This window comes from Sminthopsis crassicaudata, chromosome 2 (genome assembly GCF_048593235.1).
Source record: "Sminthopsis crassicaudata isolate SCR6 chromosome 2, ASM4859323v1, whole genome shotgun sequence".
Classification (NCBI taxonomy): domain Eukaryota; kingdom Metazoa; phylum Chordata; class Mammalia; order Dasyuromorphia; family Dasyuridae; genus Sminthopsis; species Sminthopsis crassicaudata.
The window spans coordinates 624,701,446-624,719,606 of record NC_133618.1 but is presented as its reverse complement, the minus strand read 5'-3'; the positions used below and the strand labels follow the sequence as shown (position 1 = coordinate 624,719,606).

General features: G+C 40.0%; 1 long non-coding RNA gene across 2 annotated transcripts in view; it reads left to right on the top strand.

Moving 5' to 3' along the window:
- Window positions 1-18,161, top strand: part of LOC141558704 (uncharacterized) — a 51,680-nt gene that overhangs the window by 21,477 nt on the left and 12,042 nt on the right. The window contains exon 1 of one of the 2 annotated variants that reach the window (XR_012487116.1): window positions 15,512-15,617. The exons of the other annotated variant lie outside the window; for it this stretch is intronic. This is a non-coding gene — a long non-coding RNA (uncharacterized LOC141558704). Of the gene's footprint in view, window positions 1-15,511; window positions 15,618-18,161 lie in introns of those variants that run through there. 2 annotated transcript variants of the gene reach the window in all.

The following is an 18,161-nucleotide window of genomic DNA, read 5'->3' as shown; positions in this document are numbered from 1 at the left end:
TCTTGTGACCCTGTACAAACAACTTAATTATCTGCTCCTCAGATTCCTCATCTGTAAAATGGAGCAATAATAGAGTTTCCCACACTAGGCTTGTTGTGAAGCGATAAGATAAAAAAAGTCTCTTGTTTGCCTAAAAGCTATTATTGTTGTTGTTATTATCATTACTGCTTATTACGTGAATTTGGGATATCATTTAATCTCTGTAGGCTTTAGTTTTTCCATGTGTAGTTGGAGTGGGACTAGATAATGTCTAAGGCTTCTGATAACTTTGAATCTTTGATCCTGTGATCTCTTTGAGCTTCAGTTTCCTCATCTGAACACTCAGGGACAAAATTATCTTTAGATTTCTTTCTAATTTAAAATATAATTAACTTTATATTTAATAATAGAACTTTAAATATAAAAGGAGGCAGTTTAAACAATGATAATACAACCATCTTTTCATGGTCACAACAGCTGGTAACTGTGGAAGATAAGATGTGAACCCATGTCTTCTGGATCTGATCCCAAGTCTGGCAGTTTACCCATTATTCTATGCTGCATCCCTAAAGAGACCACGTAGATACCTACAGAGTAACAAAGATAAAATAAAAAATGCATTTTGTAGAGTTACCGATAATAATGGCCAGAATTTATATGGTGCTTTAAAGTTTGAAAAATGCCTTCCATATATTATTTTATTAGATGCTCTCAACAACCATGTGAAATAAGTACTTATTATAACTTCCAGTTTATGGATGGGAAAACTGAGGTTAAGAAAGGCTAAAGATCCCTATGGCTAGTAATTACTTGAATTCAGGTCTTCCTAACTTTAGGTCCAATCCTCAATCCATGCTCCATCTATTTGCTTAGCCAATGGCTATTAGACTTCACAATGGTCACATTTGAATAAAAAGATTTCATTGGGAAAATATATTATACATTAATGACCAAATAAATCAACCTAATATCAATCAATAGATATTTATTAATGCAAATTACTTATCAGGCCCTGTTAAGTGCTGTTAAGTGCTAAATGTAACACTGTTAAGTGTTAAATGCAAAGACAAAAAGGAAGGCTTCTTTTCTTTTAAGGACCATATTAAGTTCCATCACAGGAAATAACATGTAATTATATTAGCAAAAACAAAATGTACCCCAATAAAGAGAACGTATTTCTTTATGAGCATTAAGAATTGGGAAAGATCAGGAAGATCTCATGTGGAGGTGATGTTTAAGTTGAGTTTTGAAAGAAGGTAGGTACTTAAGAGATGGAGTTTTGGGAAAGAAGGCATTCAGGGACAGCCTTTGCAGAGTCCCAGAGCTGGGAGAAGAAGGCATGTCCTGTATGAGGAACAGGAAGCCGGCATCTTGGCTGGAATATAGAATGTGTGAAGAGGAATGGCAAACCTTGCACAAATAAGATGGCTTTAAATGAAAAAAAAAATAGAAGAGTTTGAATTTTAAAATAAACAGGGCAGTGAAACAGTACAAGCTATTCTTTAGGAATATTATTTTGACAATTATATTAAGAAGCCATTGCAATAGTCCAGGTGAGAGATGATGAAGGCCAGAACTAAGGTGGTAGCTATGGGAGAGGAGAATGGAGGACAAACTCAAGATGGCATGGAAGGAAGATCTAAGAGACCTGGCAATAGCTTAGGTATGGAATGGTGTAAAAAGTCTGAAGGAAAAAACCAAAATGTCTCATACTGGAACATTCAGCCTTTCTCATCTTGGAAAGTCCCACCCTAAGTCCTGTCCCCTTCTTCCACTGAAGCTGCTTCTGGAAGCTTTTCCCCTTCCCTTCCTTCTCTTGCTCTCCCTCCCCTCCCTTTTGCTTTTCCTTCCCTTCCCTGCTGCTCTTATTAGTGACCCCATATAAATTTCTTTGTGGAGTGTTGTCTCCCCCAAGGACCCTTTCTGTTGGAGGGATGGTTGGTGCTTTCACAACGCCCCTGTGGAGTGGGATCCCAGACAGAAGTTGTGTGAGAAGCAGCCTTTCTATCTTCCATGGAGTGTTTAGTAGACCTTGCCTTGTACACTGAATTGTGTTGTTACCTCTTAACAGCTAATTTATGTTGTTGAATCATTTCAGTTGTGATTCTTGGTGACCCTGTTGGATTTTGGTCAAGGCTACCACAGTTGGAGAGTGGGAAATTCCAAACTTTGCACTCCAGCAAAATCGAATATAGAAACAACAGACCCGGCACCCAGTTAGCAAGAGTACTTAGTTAAAATAACTAAGTACTAGGGATTGTGGGCTGGGGTGAGCCCTGCCTCTCCTTTGCCCCTGTCTATGGCAACTTCAGCAGCAGCCCTGGTTTTTGGGGTAGGGGAAGAGGTTTTGTGCTACTTGTCCTGAGTGCTGGTTATGTCTCTTACTTTTATTTTATTTGTGTGGAGCCATAGAGATGTCTTCCTCAGCTTCTCCTATCTTCTTTCTTGCCAACACTCTTGTTTTGGGGGCTCATGAGAGTTTAATGGAAAGAGTTTCAATGTAGAGTCTGAAGATCTGAATTTGAATACTATTTTTCCCAATTCAATGGTGTGATTTGGGAATCATGTTGTCACTTGAAGGCTCCATTTCTGAATCTGTTATAAAAATGGGTCTAATGCTGTTTTCATTATCTATCTCATAGGATTGTTGTAAACTGTAAAGCAATGTATAAATGTGAACTTATTCTCTTCTTTTTTCTTGAAAACTATGTACTGGGAGTGGGCTGATGGAGGTGGGAGGGTATGCTTCCTGGATTCATTCCCCATCCATGAGTTGTGTCACTTGTGTGGGGGCCAAACCACCCAACAGCGCCTAGGTTCTGAAGGAAAATTGGAAAGCCCACTCCTGTGACCTAGTACTGTGGACAGGCAGGACCACACAGCATCCTGACCCTGTCTTGTGGAGAGCCTAGACCACAGTCACGAAGGCCTTATATATCCTTTGGCTTCATTGTATAATGTAAATATTCAACATTAGTTCATATAGTTAATTTCCATTTGGCATTTCAGTTAGGTATCTGGTTTAAGGAAAACACAGATGACAGACAGATAGTTGGTTCAGCCAGATTTATGAATGTTAACTTAAAGCAATATGACAATATGGTGATTTAGAATATGAACCTCATAGGAAAAAGGAGATATTGGAAACTCAAACACCAAGTCAGTGTTTCAGGTCATAAGAAGATAGAATATTAGCACTGCAAGGGACTGTGGAGATCACATAATCCGGTATTTTGCAAACTGTGGTCCACAGCACCTGGGACATCTGCCAAACAGTCCAAAGGGTTCCTGGAAGAAATAAGTTCTAATGATGGACCAGCAAAGATGGTCAATCCATCTACTTTGCTGCAGTGTGTGTGGTCAGGTGAATCAGAGAAGCAATGAAGATTGGTTGAGATTAATCATGTAATAGAAGAGTTGGCGTGTGGTGAGAGCATGTGGCAGTCTCTTTTAAGTTGGCGTCCACTTGGTTCTGGTTACTGCAGGGGCCTTGGATGGCTATTTTCACCCTTTGAAGTTCACAATTACATACCCTGATCTGTTTTATCTCTGACACCTATTCACCTAAGATCAAGAAAAAATAAACAGAGTTAAAAAAAATAGAGACACCATGGTGTTCCCGGCTATGTGGCAGTCCAATGGGGGGAGGGAGTGGAGGAAAGGTAGACCTGGACATTCACTCTGCTGCTGCTTGACACTTATTCTCCTATGTTAAAGCCCATAGCATTTTTTCATCCCTGCTCAAAAGCTTCTAGGAAAGAGATGGACAACTCATGGCTCGAACTTCTTGTATGTATGTTCAATAGCCAATTCAGTTTTTCTTTGTTACTTTGAAGTAAACTGAACCCCCATCCAAATCACTGCCTTGTATCGTAATGGGGGCCTTGTATATACAAATAAATAAATATATATACATATATATATATCATATATATATATATATATACACACACACACACACACACACACACAAGGTGAAGGGCCTTGTGTAGCTCAGTGAAACTAGGAGCTATGTTATGACGATGGAGAGATCATAGAGGAGACCTCTGATAAAAGGTGATCTCCTGAAGAAGGAAATGGCAAACTACTCTAGTATCTTTGCCAAGAAAACCTCAAGGACAGACCTAGGTATGCTATGGTCCACAGGGTAACAAAGTGTTGAACAGGACTGAACAAAAACAAAAGTTAACTGACAGGAAATAGTCAAGGGATACTGACTCTTGCTTTGACATGGGTAGGGAAAGAACTTTCCATTATGAAGCAGTTTGACAAGCTTTTATGCAAATATATGCTAGTCAGCATATATTGTTCATATCCTAAGCAGTGAGTGGACTCTGATTGACTAGTACCTATGTTACATTATTTTTTATATCATTAATTTTTTTGGGGGGGTGGATATCAATGCCTGGAATGATTAATTTGTTATTTTAAAAAAAGTTCCTGAGATTTTTTTTCTTACATCCCTTTAAAATCACATATATACTTACCCTGTCCTACATGACAAATAGCATTTTTTTTTAGCACAACTAATTGATACATTGAAAAGTCTGAAAACATATGCAGAATGTTTTTTTGGTGACCTCTCACCTCCATGAAGGAATAGATTAGAAATGTCTTTTAGTTTCTTTTTCATTTAAATCTTGCTGAATCTTTATGGTTTTGTTACATTTACTTTTGATATTTTTGGTATATAATTGTTCCTTCCATTTACATTATTTTAGTTTCTATGTTTATAGTTTTCTTGGCTTTGCTGACTTCATTCTGCATCAGTTCATGGAGATCTTTTCATGTTTCTCTGCATTTGTAATAGAGATCATTTCTTATAGCACATTAATATTCCATTACATTCATGAACTACAATTTGTTTAGTCATTCACCAGTTGATGAACATCTATTTTGTTTTCAGTTCCTAGTTATCACAAAAAAGTGTTGATGTAAATAGTTTGGAGCTTAAGGTCTTCTTACCAATGGCCTCCTTAGCGGTACAAAATCTCTGATCCAGTAATAAAATCTCTGATCTAAGGGTATGTTAGTAACTTTTTTTTACATAATTCCAAATTACTTTTCAAAATGGTTGTAACCACTTCACAGCTCCATCAACAATGTATTAGTATGCCTATCTTTCTACAACCTCTCCAACATTTACTGTTGCCATTCTCTATTTCTTTAATTCTTTAATTGAAAACTATGTGAGTCTTTGGTGTGATCCCTAAACTATTTTTTATATTTTGCAGTTATTTGAAATGAAATTTTCAGCTCTATTATATTGCTTCTTGTGTTTTGTTCTTATTATATAGAAATGTTGCTGATTTTGAGCTTTTGTTTTGTAGCCTATAACTTTGGTGAAGCTATTAGCTGTTTCAATATTTTTGCTGATTCTTTAGAATTTTCCATGTAAACCATAACTTTGCTGGCAAACAGGAACAATTTTATTTCCTCTCTATCTTTCTTTAGTCCTTTAATGATTAATTGGCTACTAACAGCTTTGTTTTCTTGGTTGATTTTTCTCAAGACGGAGAATGAAATTGTTCAACTTTGTTCAGTTGTTCAGTCCTGTCTGACTCTTGGTGATTCCGTGCACCATAGCACATCAATATAGTTCATGGCGTTTTCTTGGTGAAGATAAGAAGTCATTTGCCATTTCCTTCTCTAGTAGATTAAGGTAGACAGAGGTTAACTTGCCTAGAACCACATAGCTAGTGTCTGAGGCCAGATTTGAACTCAAATTTTGGGGCAACTAGGTAGTGCAATGGGGTGACCCTAGGCAAGTCACTTAACTCTCATTTGCTTTAGTTCCTCATCGATAAAATGAGAATATTCTGTAGAAGGAAAGATACACATCAAAAAGTACACACATTATTTCTGTAGTTATACTTTTCCTCTTGTGCCAGGATTTATGTTACAGAAAAAAATAGAAGACAAAGTGCTTTGAATCCCAAACTTGACCTTTTTGTACTCAGGTTGAAGACTACCAGGTCTGGTTGAGTTCGGGTACTCTGGAAGTAAAGGCCAAGCAGAAACATGCCCTTTTCCCACTCTCTAGCCCATGTTCTGTTTCCCATGGTAGTCTATAATTGCAACTAAGTCAGGGGATAATTTAGAGAAGCCAAATGAACATAATACATAGAAAATGACTTTATCAGTTCATTTTAGAGGCTACAAGTGAAGACTGGGTATCTTGTAGATGTTAAAAAATCTCCACTGAGATGCAGGATATTGAACTTGGAAGATTTTTTTTTTTTTTTTGCTTACAAATGGACCAGCCTGAATCCCCCAAGGCAGAACGGAGGAGACCCTCATTTTACTCTTTGCTTTGGATGCCCAAGTGCCGTGAAACAGATTTTTCTTTGCCTTTTTTTTTTCTTTCTTCCAGAACCTTCATTATTCTTCACTTCCTAACCTATCTCCTTTCTAATCTTTATAGTATATTTTAGAGACCCAAAGAGATTCCTTAATAATAGATTGGTATCAATTCATCAGATATTTTTGTTTTGAAGAAAAAGGGATCAAATGAAAGACACACTGTTTGACATTTTACAAATCATTTCAATTCTTCCAGCTTTTGTTTTCTTGGCTTTAAAATGGGCATGTTGCACTGTATGAATTTCACATTTTTTTTCCAATTGTAAATTTACTATAACACAACCCATAGGAATTAGTTTTTATTATACTTTTGGAAAACCTAGATGGAAAATAAACAATATTTGTTTATTCATCCAGAAATCATTAATTAAATACCTACTATGTACCAGGCACTTTGCTAAGTGCTGAGGATACACAACAAAAACAACAAAAAATTTAGTACCTGCCCTCAAGGAGCTTACATTTGTAGTGAAGGATGAGACATACATATTAAATATGTGACATAAAATATCTACACAAAAGTAACTCCAAGATACACTTAAAGAATATTCAAAATAATTTTTTTGGATGTGGAGCCTGTTGTGTTCCATAACTTGCTGCTATGCACATCACTGTTTGGCTAGGTTGAGGATTATCTAAGGGTGAAATGAACTGCTTTAAAAGGTATAGTAAGTCTCTGTTACTGGAGGTCTCCAGGTAGAAACTGAAAAACTGCTTGTGAATTCTATAGAGAGAGATGCCTGGTCAGTCATAGGTTGGACTTACATGACCTCTGAAGTAAATTATAATTTTAAGATTTTTAATTGTTTGGAGACCTTCAAAGAGATCTCTCTAAGGAGAGAACAAATTTTTGGGAGTATTGAGTAAGGATCCAAAGTTTATCTCTATTCAATTTATGCCCCTTCTGCCTTCTGGGGCTTTAGAATAAATCTGATCTCATTTCAATATTGTCATCTATCTATAGCTCTAAAAAAAAATCAGAGTAGGCATTAATAACAATAGAAGCATTAATTATAACTGCAAAGTACCTCCAAAGAACTCTCTAAGCTTATAAATTTGCAGAAAAGGTGTCAGTGTGCTTTGAGGAGGAGGTTGCTCATGAGGAGCTCCCAACACAGACATGGTCTGATAAAAATAAATAAAATAGCTATAATAAAAAGAAAAAGAAGACAAAAAAGAAAATGTACTTCATTTTCTGACTCTTCCTTCAGTCATCACTATCTGTGAAATAGTAATCACAATATTTGACTAATTCATCCCATAGGGTTGTTAGGGAGATAAATGAAATAATATGAGCCCATTTGAAAACTCTTTGGAAAGGTTTGGGAAAGCCAAAGGTTTGAAAAGTTAATGGAAATGTGCTTGATGAGTACTTAGCTTTCCCTAAAAGGTATTAGAATCAACTCATCCTTGAGTATTGTGTCAATTCCTCTGTTGAAGTTCATGTAACAGCTCTTTGGAGAGCCAAATTCCTCTGGCTTGCCCACTGGGGCACTTCAGAAATATTTGTTAATGAAGAAATGAATAGTAAATAAGCACTATCCTCAAGGTCAGTCCATGCTCCCAGGTCTACCTACAGTCACCTATTACTAAGAGGCAAGGGATTGACTTGGGCTGCCATGGAGCAGAGAGAGATAGTATAGTATGATGTAAAAAGTCAGTAGGTAAGTTTCAGAACCTTTGTTCTGTTTCTACTTGAGTGACCACAGGTAAGCTTTGGGTCTCAGTTTCTATCACACCTGGGTTTCTTCTGCAACTTCATAATGCCTATATCCTATGTGAATTGTCCATCTTTATGTGCTCCTGGTGGGAGAAGTCTGGTGGATTTGGTTTTGTTGTACTAATGTGTTTGGCAAGTCACTAAGAACGATATAATTTTGTTTTTTATGAAATCAATAATTATCTTTGGTCAATGTAATTTCTTTTTTTGTGTGTATATTCTCAGGGACTCTTTCTGTCTGGGATGCTGGGAGGCTGCTGAGTTTGTTCATGCCTCTGTCTAGTACAGCTTTTTGCAGAAATGAATTTTCAAAAATACATTAGTGGGGTTGTTTCAGAGAAACATGTGTTCACTAGGTCAGCTTTTTGAAGGGTGAGAGCACATTGGGAGACAAAAGTGATCTGGATGTTGCTGGAAGATAGGAGAACTGAAGGTGGCTGTTTGGGATCTCCTGGGCTCTGAAGGTTTTCATCAAGGTATACCTCCACTGAGACGATTCTATTCCCTTACCCCAGGGGTAAGAACCAAAGTGTTCATGGAGTGACACAAAGACCATTGAGACGCAGCTGTAAGTGGTTTAGGATGCATAGGAGCCAGACTTCATATATAAGAGGGAAAACACATTAGATCAAACCAGCCACACCATGTAAACTCAGAGCACTGGTTCCAAGGAAAACGCCGGTGTCCTATGTGGAATTCCAGATGCCATATTAAAAAGCAATGCTCTGACAAAGTCACATTTTATCCTCGCCAGGAACGACCTGTGGTCTGTACTCCCATTACAGCTGATCAGAAGACAGATCCATCTGGAGAGGCTAGGGGATACCACTCACACCCAAAGCCTTGGGGCAGAATATGCAAAAATAGGGCCACACTCTCACTTCTTGAATCCAGAAGAAATTCCTGCTAATAGTCAACTTTCTTGACATTTTACTATGGAGACCAGGGAATCTCAGTTAGCAAGGACCTCAGAGATCAGAGTCTAGAGTTCTAGACTTTAGAACTGGAAGGGATCCTAGAGTTCAGTCTTCTTCATTTTACAGAAAAAACTCTGAGATTCAGAGAGCCAACTAGATGACTTCTAAATTCCCTTCTAGCTTTTGGGCATTGGGGGGGTGGGTTGGGGGTGGGAAAGGGAGAAAACAATAAAGCACTTTGGGAGATTATTTCTTTATAGCTTTATTGCCACTGACACTTTCCCTGTTTTTCCTCCTGGTTGAATACTGACTCTCCGATCCTAACCCCATTCCTACTTCATTTAGACCTCCAAGTTTATTCCCCTTTCCCACAGTTGTGGTTCAGGTCCCTCTAGACTATTGGAATTGAAGTGGACACTCTGCACTTGTTGAGGAAGGAGTCACCAATTACAGTTCTTTGAATAGGGTAAAAGATCACTGGACCTTCCTGCCTTGCTGCTATGCCTGAATAAGAGGAGGGTCAACAGTAAGAGCTTAATAAATGATCTTGAACCCCCCCTCCCCCACCCCCATTCATTCCTACCAAATTTCCACCAGACTACTTTGGACATCATGTTCCTTAAAATGAGAAAGCTGGTTAGGGTGATCTCTATGGTCTCTTTCATCTCTAAATCTACGGTTTTGTGTCTCTTAAGCTTTCTCTTTTTTCAAGCTCGTTCCTTTGAGTTTTTCAAAATAATTCACTTATTCATCACCAAGCACTTATTAACCGGCCAGACCTTTTTATTAAAGGGCCCATTTTGTGCTAGGCACTTGCCAGCACATAATACAAACACAAAACCGCAAGGAACTTACATTCCGCTGGGGATGGTGGTGGTGGAAATATTATGCCCGGAGGGAAGTAAAATGGAAAATATATGCAAAGTAAATACAAAGTAATATGGAACAGGGAGAAGGCCCTAAGACCTGGAAGATGAGGAAAGGCCTTGTGTGGAAGGTAGCATGTGATAGAACTTTAAAGGAAGGTCAGGAATTCTTTTAAGAGGTGAGGTAGCAGGGAGGGAGTGCTACCCAGCCCTGGGGGACAGGAATAACCAGGTGAAGAGCCCAATAAGACACGGTTAGGGACCTGCAAAAGCTTCCTTCTAATCAAGGTGATTGAGAAACACTTCAAAAGAGAAACACCAGCCCAGATTTGCTTTGTCTTGGGGGGTCAGAGAGGGGGGAATGGGCCTGTTTCTCTTCCCAGGCTTCTAGGGACAACTGATTTTCAACTGTGACAGACAAATCAGGGAAAAGCAGTGGCCTCTCTGTGGGCCACCCAGGTGGGCGTTTGGGGCCAGCCAGCTGGTGGGGTTCACTCATCTAGACGTCACCCTGAACTTAAACAACCCCGGACACTTTCCCCGGTGTTGCTTATTGTGGGCTATGCTTTGGAGGCGCCTGAGAAATGGACTCGAGAGCCAGACCCTGGTTTCCAGAAGGTCCTGGCCTGGAGTGAGAATTTATTTATTTATTATTATTATTTTTAATGAAGAAACTGTCCTGGAAAAAAAGATCCTGAAAAAGCCGGGCCCTCCTTCCCAAGCTGGAACAATGTGTTTACCCCATTCGGCCCCCCCCCTTTTTCTCTGCCCCCTTTTAGTTTTATGACCTGCATGCATAACTACTGTCTCCAGTGTAACTTTACCCAGCTTCTGGGGATTCCGGCAGCGCTGGGGAGCAAAAATCCAAAACAAAACAACAAAAAACGCACTCGGGTTAGTTTCCTGAGAAAAGCAAAAATGCAGCAGCTCCTCCTTGCAGATGCGAAATAGACCTTGCTCCGCTCTCCGCGGCCGGTAATTAATTATATAAACACATTGATGGGGCATCTGCTCCCTCCCTCTCTCCCGCCTCCATAACTCTGCATTCGAATGCGCACTTCCTGCTGGGATTTGAGCTTTGGCTCCGTTTAATTGATGGCTTCCACACTTCAGTTAACTCTGCGGCCCTTTTCATTGGCTGATTGTGTGTGTACTTCTGCGGACCCGAGACTTTGTTACCGCCATTGTTATTCACATGAGGGGGACAGAATAGCGGGGCCAAAAGAAAGTCTCCTTCAAATATTTAGTAAACTCTGAAGAGCACTTTTCTTTCTAATTTTGCAAGCTTGGCACATGCCTTCTGTTTCTAAGTGGCCTCTCATTCAAAGGCTCCCCATCTCCTATTCTTTGTCCCACTAGGTGCCCAGGCTTACAGCCCCTGGCAGCTGCTGGGTTTTCAAAAGGACTATAGACGCCGCTCTGCAGGTGAGCCCTCCTGCCAAAGCAATTTCCAATCAAAGGCTCTTTGAGAGCGTCACTAGGAAGCTGACTTTGTCTGCGGGCCCCTGCTCCCCGAGGGCCCCCGTCGCAACGCTCGCCCGCCCGCCCCGCTCGCTCCCCGGCTCGCTCCCTCCAATGGGCCGCCGCGGCCTCCTGCGCGCCCGGTTCAGGGGCAGGACACTGGGCCAATTATCCGAGCGGCGCGCAGAGCCCGCCTCGGCCCGAGGTGGGGCGCGCCTTCAAAGCGCCCTTTCTGTTTTCCAAGCTGCCGGCAAGCTGTAATCTCTATTCATTGCTTTACTTAAGTATAATTGCTCCCTTTGAAGGCCGAGCGAGCCCCGTAATTGGCTGCGCCCCAGGGGCAGCCGAGGCTAGCTGGGCCGGGCCGCCTCGCAGGCTCCCCCCGAGGTGCGCGGCGCGGAGCGAGGTCCGGGGCTGAGCAGCGAGAAGACGCGCCCGGCTGCTCCATTTCATCTTCTTTTCATCCCGCCCTTTTAAACTTTATTAAAACCAGCTTTTGTCTCCGCGGTGTCAACCAGGGAGACGGGGGTGGGGGTGGGGACGGGGAGGTGTCTCGGACCAGGCGGATATCTTTCTTTCCTTCCTCTTTCTTTCTTTCTTTCTCTCCCCTCTCCCTTCTTTCTTTCTTTTCTTCTTCTTCTTCTTTTTTCCCTCCGAGGCACCCCAGCGACGGAGCCACATCACACGCGGGGCGCGGGGAGGGTGGTGAGAGGTTACGTCGGAAAGGGCAGCCACTTTTCCTGAAGATCAAAAGAACTGCGCTGGCTGCCGAGGCCTGCCCGAGCGCTGGAATGCGGCGAGGCTGCCCCCTCCCGAGCCGTAATTATAGACCCAGGGAAAACAACTTTGAAACGCCGGGCAGGTTGCTGAGCCGGAGGGACGGAGGACGCAGGGCCTCAGATGTTGAAGGTCGTTTCCCTGACCCCTTCGCCTCGGACCCACGGACTAAGTAATGCCCGGAGGAGAAACCTTGCCGGGCCCAGCTGGCCGGAGCCGGACCCAGCCGGCGGGTGCCGGACCCGCAGGCTTTCTATTAGAGCTAGAAATGGTTCCGCTCAGTCTTCGGGACTGTGGGTTCTGCTGCTATCTTTCATTGCGGAAAGGTCAGCCGAAGACACAGACCCTCACTTTCTCTAGTCCTAGTGGAGATCACAGGCATCGAAGAGAATTAGTTTCCCCTCTCCGCCACCAAATCCCGCCCCGTGGCCTTGTTTCTGCCTCTCCATCACTTAACTCATCAGAGAATCTTTCAGTCCTCCTCCGAACCTCTCAAGGATTCTCAGTAATTATTTCGTGATTTGAGGAGAATCTGGAGGACGGCAATCTTAAGGCCTGTGGATCTGCTCTTGGGAGCGTGGTCTTACTGCGTCCGCTGCCGTTGGCTCCTCGGCTCACGTTACTATCACTTATTGTTATCCAGGACCATCCTCATCTACATCTTGTCACTGGACCCAGGTGGCTCTGGAGGGGAAAGTGAGGCGGCCGAACTTGCACAGCCCTCCCGCCTTCAAAACCTATTTAAGTGAATGCCATGTCATGACATCACCTCCTTTCGAGAACAAATCACAAATAACAATTGTTGATTGGGTTTACCAGACTAGTTGATTCAATTTTGTGAAATTCTGTGGGAAAAAAAAAAGTACAATAACAATAAAAAGAAATAAGTAGTGTCTACCCCTAAATGATTCAAATAGTTCTGTGGAAAAAATGTACAATAGCAACAAAAAAGAAATAAGTAATATCTGCCCCAGTTGATTCAAATAGTTCTGTGGGAAAAAAAAAGTACAATAGCAACAAAAAGAAATAAACAGTTTCTACGGCTAGTTGATTCAAATAGTTCTGTGAAAAAAAAAAAAAGAAAAAGTACAATAGCAACAAAAAGAAATAAGTAGTCTCTTTCCCCACCAAGCGCCAACAACTATCCCTTTCCCTACCCTCCAAATGAGTATCACAAGTGAAAGACTGGTTCCAGGCGATGCATTGTTGGTGGAGTTGTAATGCGGTCTACACGTTTTAGAACGTCATTTGTAGTTATTTAAATAAAATGTTGGTAGAAGCAGCTGGGTGTCAGAGAGGATAAAGCACTGGGTTTGGAAATAAGAGGACTCATTTTCATGAATTCAAATCGGGCCTCAGATACTAATATATGACTCTGGGTAAATTACTTAACCCTATATGCCTCAGTTTCTTATCTGTAAAATGAGCTAGAGAAGGAACAACAACAAAATTTCAGGCACACAGAGACTCAGCTTCCCAACCACTTTTCCCAAGGAGATCTTTGACAAAAAGAAAGGGTCCATACATTCCAAAACATGATGGCTGTACTTTTTCCATCTATGGGTAGTTCAGTGGCTGGAGTGCTAGATTTACTCAGTAAGTCTCAAGTTCAAATTCTACCACATGTGATTGGATAAGACACATAAAACTATTTCAGGCTCAGTTTTCCAAATCAATAAAATGGACATAAAAATAACACCTATCTCATCAGCTTGCTGTGAGGCACAAACGAGACAACATATAGAAAATACTTTGAAAAGTTTAAGACATTAGATAAATATTATTAGTTTTTTTTAGACTAGTAAACTAGTCTTTCAAATCCACAAGCCCAGACATAATTTATGCATTCATTCATTCATTTATTAAAGCCTTTTTATTTTCTTTTTTATTTCTTTTCTTTTCTTTTCTTTTCTTTTTTAAACATTTTTTTTGACAGTACATATGCATGGTTAATTTTTTACAACATTATCCTTTGCACACCCTTCTGTGCCGAATTTTCCCCTCCTTCCCTCCACCCCCTCCCCTAGAAGGCAGAAAGCCTTTTTATTTTCAAAACATATGCACAGATAATTTTTCAACATTGACACTTGCATAGCCTTGTGTTTCAGATTTTCTCCTCCTTCCTCCCCCCTCCTATATGGCAAGCAGTCCAAAATATGTTATACATGTTAAAATATATGTTAAATCCAATGTGTAAACATGTTTGTACAATTCTCTTGCTGCACAAGAAAAATCAGATCAAAAAGGAAAGAAAATGAGTAAGAAAGCAAAATACAAATGAACATCAAAAAGAGTGAGAATGTTATGTTGTGATCCACATTCAGTTCCCACAGTCCTCTCTCTGGGTGTAGATGGATTAAGTGGCTTGCCCAGGGTCACATAGCTAGTAAATGCCCAAAGATGTATTTGAATTCAGATTTTCCTGTTTCCAGACCTGGCACTCTATCCCCCTGCAGCTCCAATTAGAAGATACTTAGCAAACCACTTGCTTGATTGATGAAGCTGAACAATAGGATTAATATATACTGTTTTTTCCTCTCATTGAATTGTTTTGTTGTTTGGGTGCAGAGATGGGACCACAGCCTCCTAGAATTATAAGGAGAAGAATGGAGCCTTGGAAGAACATCTTGGTTGTCTCCCTACCCAAATCTCAAATGAACTACTTAGCTCATAAGTGGGTGTAGAATCTAGTTGAGAGGCCTGCTGAAGTAGAGAGTAGATCACTGGGCTTATTAGAATCAAGAAGATCTGATTTTCAAATCCCACTTTAAGCACTTACTGCTGTTTAACACTGAACAATTTTTATTGAGCCTTCCAAGTCCTCGGTTTCTTTATCTGTAAGATGGCAGGTTGCATTCAGTGATCTTTTGGGTACTTCTAGGTGTAAATGTATGATTTCTATCCCAGAAAAGCAGCAGAGTATAATGCCAAGAGCCTGAGACTTGGAGTTAGGCAACCTGAGTTTAGAGTTCGAATTCTTGTTCTGTTACTACTTGTTGGATTACCAAACAAGCCAGTGAACTTTTTCACTTTCCCCAGCTATAAAATAAAAGGGCTACACTGAATAATCTCTAGAATATAGTGATGATTTTGCTACCAGTGGAAAAGACAGCTATTGAGGATTGGGGATTATTTCCAGTAAATAACGAGTCTTCTCAAAGATCCCACTTTACCACACTATGGGCCCTATGCTGTTGACCCTGCAGATGTATTATTGGAAAGAGTATAAATCAAATTCTTATAAAGAGAATTATATTTGTAAATATTCCAGAGCATCTCTGCCTCCTAGGGCAGAGAATTATGTCTGTAAAGAAATGTAAACAAAATAAATGTAAATAATGTAAATGTAAATAAGTTAATGTAAATGTAGTGGTTTAATAACCACTCCACAAGTGTGCATTTACAAACCAGTTTTTTTTTTCCCCTATAGCTTGGCCTTTCCTAAAGTGGGGACACATCTGCCTCCTAATTCTCCAGGGTTTAGAAGAGGAGGCCCTCCCTCTCTCCTTTTAGCCACCTTCCCAAGACTGACCAGTGAGTGTTGGTAAAGGCCTTTGAGCTTTTGGTATTCTTCTGGCCCTGGTGGTCAGGGCAGAATGACTACATCTCAGAAATTCCATTTCTTGACAGGAAGTTTGTGACGTATGTGGAGTGGCCACTTTTCAAAAGTTTATTAACTTGGCTCTGTTCTCTTTTTCCCCATAAAACAAAATTAAGCAATACCATGGGATCATTGGTTTAAAGTGTAATTGGAGTTTAAGGATAGATTTATTATTTTTCCCTCTAAAGCTTCTAGAAGTTAGTCTTGCCTTCCTATTTATCTTTTCCCTTTCTTTTCTTTTCTTCAAGTCCTTGGTGCTCTCTTGGCACTAAATGGACTGTGGAGGAGAAGGGAGTGGAGAGAGAGAGGGGGGGGGACAGGGAGGAAGAGAGGGAGGGAGGGAGAAACTAAGAGAGACAAAGAGAGAGACAGACACAGAGACAGCGAGAGAGACAGAGATAGAGAGACAGAGAGAGAGAGAGGGAAAGAGAAAGAGACAGAGACAGAGACAGAGAGACAGAGACAGAGAGACAGAGATAGAGAGAAAGAGAGAGTGAGACAGAGACAGAGAGACAGAGAGAAAGAGATAAAGAGAGAGTGAGACAGAGAGACAGAGAAAGAGAGAGAGAGAGAGAGAGAGAGAGAGAGAGAGAGAGAGAGAGAGAGAGAGAGAGAGCTCACATTTTAATGAAGGAGGCAACACATAGAAGAGTCATATGGAAAGGTCCCATGATCCTTAGGGTGAAACAGCAAAACAGATGCATCTTCTTTAGGTAAATATTTCAATAGGTAAAATATATTTATTTTTGGTGGTGAACCATTTGATAGTGCCAGTGACTTTTTTTGGCAAGAATAATTATAATGGCTACCATTTATATAGGGCTTTAAGCTTTGGAAAGTGCTTTATTTATGTAAACTCTTTTGTTCACAAGGACTCTAGGAGGTAGGTGCTATTATATTCCTTTTTCCAAACAAGAAAACTGAGATTCGAAGAGATTAAAGTGATTTCTCCAGGTCCACATAGTTAGCAAATGTCTGAGGCACTAAACTAGGGATCCTGTACTCTATCCACTGCTACGATTCCTTTCAGTTCTGACAAGCTAAGAATCTAAGTGTTAATCTATCTTCTTCTTTTTTAAGGGTTATTATTTTTTAAACATGTATTTTTGTTTTTGTTTTTATTACACTTAATATTTCAAACTGTATCCTTTCCTCCCTTTCTACCCTGTCCTAGAGAAGGCCATTACTTGACACACACATGTACATGATACACATGTGTATATGTATATACCCACATATCACACTATGTATACTTCTACTTATCAATTCTTTCTCTAGCGGTAGATAGCATCTTCCTTCATAGGTCCTTTGTGTATTTATAATATTCAGAATACCTTAGTCATTCAAAATTGTTCTTAAAGCAATATTACTATGACCGTCTACGATGTTCTTTTGGGTCTGCTCATTTCACTCTATTATTCCATGTTGTTTTCTAAAATCAAATTGTTCATCATTTTTGATAGCAATGTAATATTTCATCACAATCATACACTACAACTTGTTTAGCTATTCCCCAATTGATGAGCATTCCCTTAATTACCATTTCTTTGCTACTACAAAGAGAGTTGCCAAATATACTTTAGAATATGTAAAATTTTGCTCTTTTCCCTGATTACCTTGGGAAACAGACTTAATAGTGGTATTGCCAAAGGGTATACATAATTTTATAACTCTTTGGGCATAATTCCAGATTACTCTCCAAAATGATTGGATCAATTCACAGTTCTATCAATAGTGTATTAAAATACTCTATCTTCTAAGAACTTCACCATATCTTTGGTCTGAAGCATTTGGTGAAGATCTGATCATTCTAGTTCCCTTATCTTAGTCATATAGTTCTATGGCTTTAGAAAATAGACTCTCATGTTTGAGGAGGACCTCAGAAGTCAACTAATCTAAAATGTGTCTAGCCAGGAATTCTTTCTTCAATATCCTTGACAAGTAGTTATCCAGTTTTAACTGGACATATTCTATTAGTGGGGAATTTGTGACCTCCCTAAAGCAGCTCATTCCATCTTTAAAAAAGCTTAATTGTTATGTTAGACATATGCACCTTGATTCCATATTCCCATAAAGCATGGGTCTGAAAAGCCTTGTCCACTGGAGAAAAAAAATCTTTGTATCATATCTCCCAGAAGCCCACATGTGGTGTCTGCTTTGTGATACTATTATTGAGCTTGATTCATGTATGACTAGTGGATACATTTTTTTGGGGGGGCAAATGTTAAAAAATGTATTTTAAACAAATATAAAATGAAAAAAGAAAAAAATTGCCACATACACAAAAGAACATGAGAGGATTCAATATAAAATGATAAATTTCCATTTCACTGAAAAGCTGTTTAATAAGTACTCTACATTGTTTTCAAAACTGCTCAGCTTTTCTTTACTTCCTTGTTGGTTTTCTTTTATTCTTTGCTGGGTACTTTTTATTTTTACCTCCTTCCTTCCCCCTCAAGAAGGCTACAATTAAGTTT